Source organism: Chelonia mydas, chromosome 1 (assembly GCF_015237465.2).
Source record: "Chelonia mydas isolate rCheMyd1 chromosome 1, rCheMyd1.pri.v2, whole genome shotgun sequence".
NCBI lineage: Eukaryota > Metazoa > Chordata > Testudines > Cheloniidae > Chelonia > Chelonia mydas.
This window is the reverse complement of record NC_057849.1, coordinates 203209787-203215977: the sequence shown is the minus strand read 5'-3', so window position 1 is coordinate 203215977 and position 6191 is coordinate 203209787.

Sequence of the window (6191 nt, the reverse complement as noted above, 5' to 3'; positions counted from 1 at the left end):
TAGCTGATCTACTTCTGTGGTATTGCACAAGGAGAGGTGAATCAACACAAAACATGTTAGGTTTTGTAGGTTAAAAACCACTAAACTGTCTCTGGAAAATAATTGCCAGCCATTGCAGATCCTGAAGAACAAATAGTGTGCTTCCTGTGAGAAATGCAATAAAAGCAGGCAGCTGTAGTCTGTACCTGTAGAAGTAAGTGGTCTTAAGGTGCAGAGAGCACCATGAATCTGTTTTGGATCAAAGAAAAGGTCACTTTTCATCCTGTTCCCACTGCTGCCCAGCCCCACCTTGTTCATAGCGTTATTTGCTAGAAAGCTGGTCAGGAATGTTTTGACAAAACACTTTTTGCTGAAAAATGCCAATTCAATGCAACCAGAACTGTTAGTACAAAACTAATTTCCAAACTTCAAAACCTTTTCAACATTTTTCATATCAAAAGATCTTGTTTCAACATTTTCTAAATGAAAAATTTCAAGTTTTGATTCAAAACTACTTGTTTAGAAATTTATTTTAAAAAATTACAATTAAAAAAAAAAGCTAAAGACAAAAGTGAAAAAATTGAAACAAAGCTTTGAAATTATCAAAATGAAATGTTCTAATTGACCTGAACCAATTTTTTCCATTTATTGGTTTGTAAAAACTTTTAAGTTGACTTTTTTCATCCTAATGTGGGATGGGAACTTTGAGATTAAAAAAATATATGTATTGCAGGATGGGAAAAATGTTTCCTGCTCAGACCTACTTCCTGCCCTTTTTCACTTGCTCTTTCCATTCCAACGGTTCTTTCCCACTATTGCTCTCCTTTGCTTCAATCCCCACAGCTACCCCAAAAAGCATATTTTTATATTATAAATATATAACTGTGCATGCAAATTGCCAAGCACAATTCAGACACCATTGCAATATCAATTATAATCTGGAGGAGTGTATAACAAGGATTTTGGCCACACTTAGTTCCCTAACCTCCAGAAGCAGCTGGAAATCCCCCAAACCTTTTCTTTTTTAAAGTTGGGCTATATTCTGATCTTAAACCACAGTGGAAGGGATCATCACCTAAGATGCTGAAGGAGGCAAACATGTTGCTGGACTTGATCCATCACTGTAACCTTACCCTGGGAAGTGAAATTAGACCATAATTGATTGAGATTGGTAGTATTAAGAGGTTTCCTTAGGATTGTTGGTAGTGTCCTCTCTAAAAGAGGCACGGACAATCTGTCAGTAGTTGCTCCAGGCACTGCCTAGGAAGGGGCAAAACTTACCTGTTCTGTTTTTTCTTTTTAAAAAGCTCCATTAACTCAGATAAGGCTGTGAGAGACTCTTTAAGCACTAAGAACGAGGAGTACTTGTGGCACTTTAGAGACTAACAAATGTATTAGTCTCTAAGGTGCCACAAGTACTCGTTCTTTTTGCTGATCCAGACACAGCTACCACTCTGAAATCTTTAAGCACTACAAACAAAAGAAATGACCAATTTAAAGTAATTGCAACATCTATTTCCTTAATACATCCCAGCAAAACTGACTTACAAAGTAACTTGATCCCAAAATGCTAAATATGAGGCACCAGAAGATGCCCCAGAGTTAAGCTTCTGATGCAGTTTCTGTATAAGAGCAATTTTTCATAGTACTTTAAAATGTATGTGCATAGTCAAACTGGCCTGAAAACTGCTGTGCAAGCAGATGTGATCGCTTGATCAAGGGATTCCCAAGACACAAACTCCCCCATTAAAATTACCTGCTTTTAAAATTTCCAATTTAGCTTTTTTAGCAAAGCTGGACAGTGCTATGGGCAGTACCCCCATAACTTACATCATGGAACTTGCCCGGTTCACAGCCATTGGCTTGTCACAAAAAAACCTGCTCCCAAAGCAGTAGTTGAACTTATTGGTCTTAGTTTCTGGTTCTGCAGTGTGGTGTGCCAGGCTGCTGTGAGCCTGGATAGAATGCACTGCTGCCAATGCTGAAGATACCAGCTGTCGCTTGACTTACTGGGAAACCTGCAGGGCACAGCTGGTGCTAAAGCTGTATCAGGAGTGGAGCTTAGAGCTCTGGTCTCACCAGCAGGAGAAGCTGGCAAATTTGTGCTCCATACTGCTGCAGCTGCTGTCATCTCAAGCACCTTAGCTGTGATATCTCAGGACCAGAAAGAGGACAGGGGGATGGCAGCAGAGGCTGCTGTGGGGCATGTCTGCTTGTCCCTGGACTGCTCTCTTCACTTCTGCTGAGAGTCATCAGCTGAGGACTGCAATCTCTGTCCCTTGCAGTATTACAGCCCACCCCCTACCAAAGTCCATCTAGCATATCTCATCCAATTTGCCCTGGAGGTGTGTCTTTGCTGCTCGCTGTCACCCAAAACACAGCACAGTTGAGGGGTACGTGTCTTGCTTAAACAGGCATCAATAATTTCATAATAGAAACAAAGAGAAGGAAGCAGACATCTGAAGTCTACATGATTTTGCTGTAAATGACAGACCATCCAACTAGCCCGCAATCTATGAGATGGACATAACTATGGGCCTTAGGAGAACATGGGAGAATGTGAATTATGGTCTCATGTCTGTCTACTACTGTTTATATATCTGCACTTCATACTCCTTATTGCTGACCAGATCCTTTTACCTAGACCCCGGCGTGGATACAAAAATGTGGATCTGCATCTGTAAGAATCGACCTGTGAGCTGCACTCAGTCTTTTTATCTATCTGTACTACACCCACAGCAGCACACTCTCCCTCAGTGCCTCTGGAGGAGCAGCTTGTGTGCGTGCACGCACTGCATATAGCAGGGGTGGCCAAACCACAGCTCCTGAGCCACATGTGGCTCTTTTACAGTTAAAGTGTGCTTCCCCCCGTTCTCCACCTCCCAGACTGGGAGGGGGTGAGGGAAGCTCAGGGCTTCTGCCCTGCAGCAGCGTGGTGGGGCGTCAGCCCTTGGGGAGGCACCTGCTGGGGCTCGGGATTTCAGCAGGAGTGGGGCTGAAACCCAGAGATCCCCTTCCCCACAGGTTTAAAGCCCCAAGCCCCACTACCTTGTCACAGGGCAGAAGTCCCGAGACCCAGGCGGTGCGCCCGGCTCTTGAACTTCTGAAGATTATTGTACGCAGCTCAGAGGGTCGGTAAGTTTGACCACCCCTGGTATATAGGATCTCAAAGGCAGGGAAGCAGCTGGCTGCAGCTCATAGCCTATGAGGATCTGGATGGCAGGGAAGCAGCCTCTATTCCCTCTCCCTTGCATACTGAAATAGGGGACATGATAAACAAGACAGGCAGCAAAATCCCCTGTGGTCCTATCACAACAGTTTAAGTAGCCAAGCTATTTAGGAAACTTCTCCCAACTTCATTATTGAGGTCAGTTGGAGAGGGAGGCAGCTGTTTCTGCTAAGTAAGTAAGTACGGGGGAGGTGGGGAATATAAGATTTGGAAGGCAGGGAGCAAACTCATAGGCTAAGAGCTCCAGACAGCTGCTTCCCCACCTTTGAGATCCTATATTTATAGCCCTGTGCGGATAAAAAATTTGTATCTGCATGCAATCCACAAAAATGGTCCACAGATTTGCAGGGCTCTTCTTATACCCCAATCCTGCAAGACACTTGAGTATTAGCCCCACCCCATTTTACAAGTGTGAAGTTGCTCAACATCACTTCAAGTAGACCTGGCAATAGAAGCCAGGTCTTTCATATGGCAGATACAAATCCACTCACCTACAGAGCTTCTCGGAATAAGTGCAGTTGTGGGTGGTCTACAGTGATCAGATTGGACATACTGAGCTACCTCTCTTAACTGTTCAGTGAGAGAATTTGCTAAGATTGCCACATGGATATTGTCAAATTGCAAATGGAAAGGGAGGTAGTGTCAGGGATCCACAGGATCAGTGCAGTGGCCCCAGCTTTGGAATGGTCTCTAAAGTAACTTATACAGTGTGCCAGACTCTAAGTGTCTCACTCATCCTCCACGATAAGCCACGTGACTTTACTGCTTCCTTAGGCAGGACCTCTGGCCTGCAGCACATCTCCTTCACACGGTGAGCCCTGTTCAGCAAGTCTAGATGAGACAGACCCCTGATGGAGCTGTGTACACTTTTAGAGATCAATGCATGTCTCCAAGCATTTGCAGTGACACTCACGCAGCGTTGTCAAAACACTAGGGTTTATTAGTCATCTGGAACACAGCATAGGAAGTCCCTAGGTTAACACAAAGGAATGAAGAATAAAGCATAGTCCATTCTGTTTAGTTCAGAGCCTAGCCAAGCTGTAGTGAATCCCATTGTTCAAGCTCTGCTCTCTCCATCCATCTAACCTCTGTCAGCTTCCCAGGTGAGCCCCAAATGCTTCCTCCAGCCCACACTTAACCCTCCCCACTTTTAGCCATTCTTCAACAAAAAAACTTCAAAAACAGACTTCAAAGAGAAACTGTAGAGCTACAATTCATTTGCAAACTTAATACCATCAATTTGGGCTTGAATAGGGACTGCAAGTGGCTGGCTCACTACAAAAGCAATTTTCCCTCTCTTGGTATTGACACCTCATCAATTATTGGGGGTGGACCACATCCATCCTGACTGAATTGGCCTTCAACATTGGTTCTCCACTTGTAAGGTAACGCCCTTCTCTTCATGTGCCAGTATATATTTATGCCTGTATCTGTAATTTTCACTCCATGCATCTGAAGAAGTGGGTTTTTTATCCACAAAAGCTTATGCCCAAATAAATCCGTTAGTCTTTAAGGTACCACCGGACTCCTCATTGTTTTTGTGGCTACGGACTAACACAGCTACCCTTCTAATACTTGACTGCAAGCTAGAAGCAGGGCCTGCTGGGGCAAGACTATGTAAGAGACTGCCTTTCTCTCAGTAAGGGAGTGCAGAAATGAAGTGAGACCTTGTGTGTCTCTCTCCATTATGGAAGAACAAGAAGTAGCTGTGGGAATTGTCTAGGGTCTGAGGGTATGAAGAACCCAGTGGTGGGTCCTTATGGAGAGTGAACCGGGCACAGAACCCAGGTAGTGGTCTGCTGGGGATAGGCTGGTAGGGAAGGCCTTAAACAAGCATTTCCCAAACTGTAGGATATGACCTCCAAGGGGGCTGCAAAAGTGTACTGGAGAGTTGTGAGGAATGGGGAAAAAAAGAAAATGCAAAAAAAATTTGTAAAGAAGGGGGAAAAAATTAAAAAGGCACATTACAACCAACTGTAAACTTGCATGCAGGGCACTGGCAATCACACAGTTCCTATTGGCATGCAGTTCACGTGGGCCCTGGAAACGATGCTGGCATGGCATCCAGGTCCCACTGTGGTGGGCTGGGACCTCAATGTGGCAACTGAGGCTTCTGGGGAAGTCCACTGCAGGAAGCTCAGATGAGCCTTCAGGTGTATCAAAATCTCCCCCTCCCCCAGGGATTGAGCAACTGGATGGCAGTGGCCCACCTTCCCCCCAGCTTAGTGTTATCAGCTCTGGCACTAGGTTCCCAGGGGCCAGGGCTCTGCCTGGGGATACAAGCTCTAGCCCTTGAGGGCAGTGGCTCTCAACCTTTCCAGACTACTTATACCCCTTTCAGGCGTCTGCTTTGTCTTGTGTACCTCAAGTGTCAACTCAAAATCAGACATCAAAATACAAAAGCGTCACTGCGTACTGTTACTGAAAAATGGCTCGTTTTCACCATATAATCATAAATCAATTGGAATAGAAGTATTGTACTTACACTTCAGGGTATACTATTATAAACAAGTCACGGCATGAAATTTTCATTCGCAAGGACTTCACTAGTGCTTTTTATGTAGCCTGTTGTAAAACTAGGCAAAGCTCTAGATGAGGGTCTGCAGCCTCCGGAAAACCTCTGCGTCCCCCCAGTGGTACCTGGACCCCTGCTTGACAACAAGAGCTGGAGGGACTCGGAGCCCTCGCATGGACCCTCCCATTGGCTGCCTGCCCCAGCTGCCCGCCTCCTCAGGAAGAGCAGCCAATCCGCCCTGGGGCAGGGAGCCCCGCCCCCCTCAGCCTTACCCAACCCGGGGCACGTGGCGAGGCGGCGAGGGCGGGGCCTGGGAGCACTGGGGCGGGGCTGAGGGCTCCTGCAGGAGGGGCCGGCGCGAGGAGAGCGACCCGCCAAGAGCCCGCCGCAGCAGCTGACAGTCCGGCCGCGACCCCTCCGGCTCGGCCAGGTCGGCCCCGGGCCAGTTCAGAGACTCCCCGGCGGCCG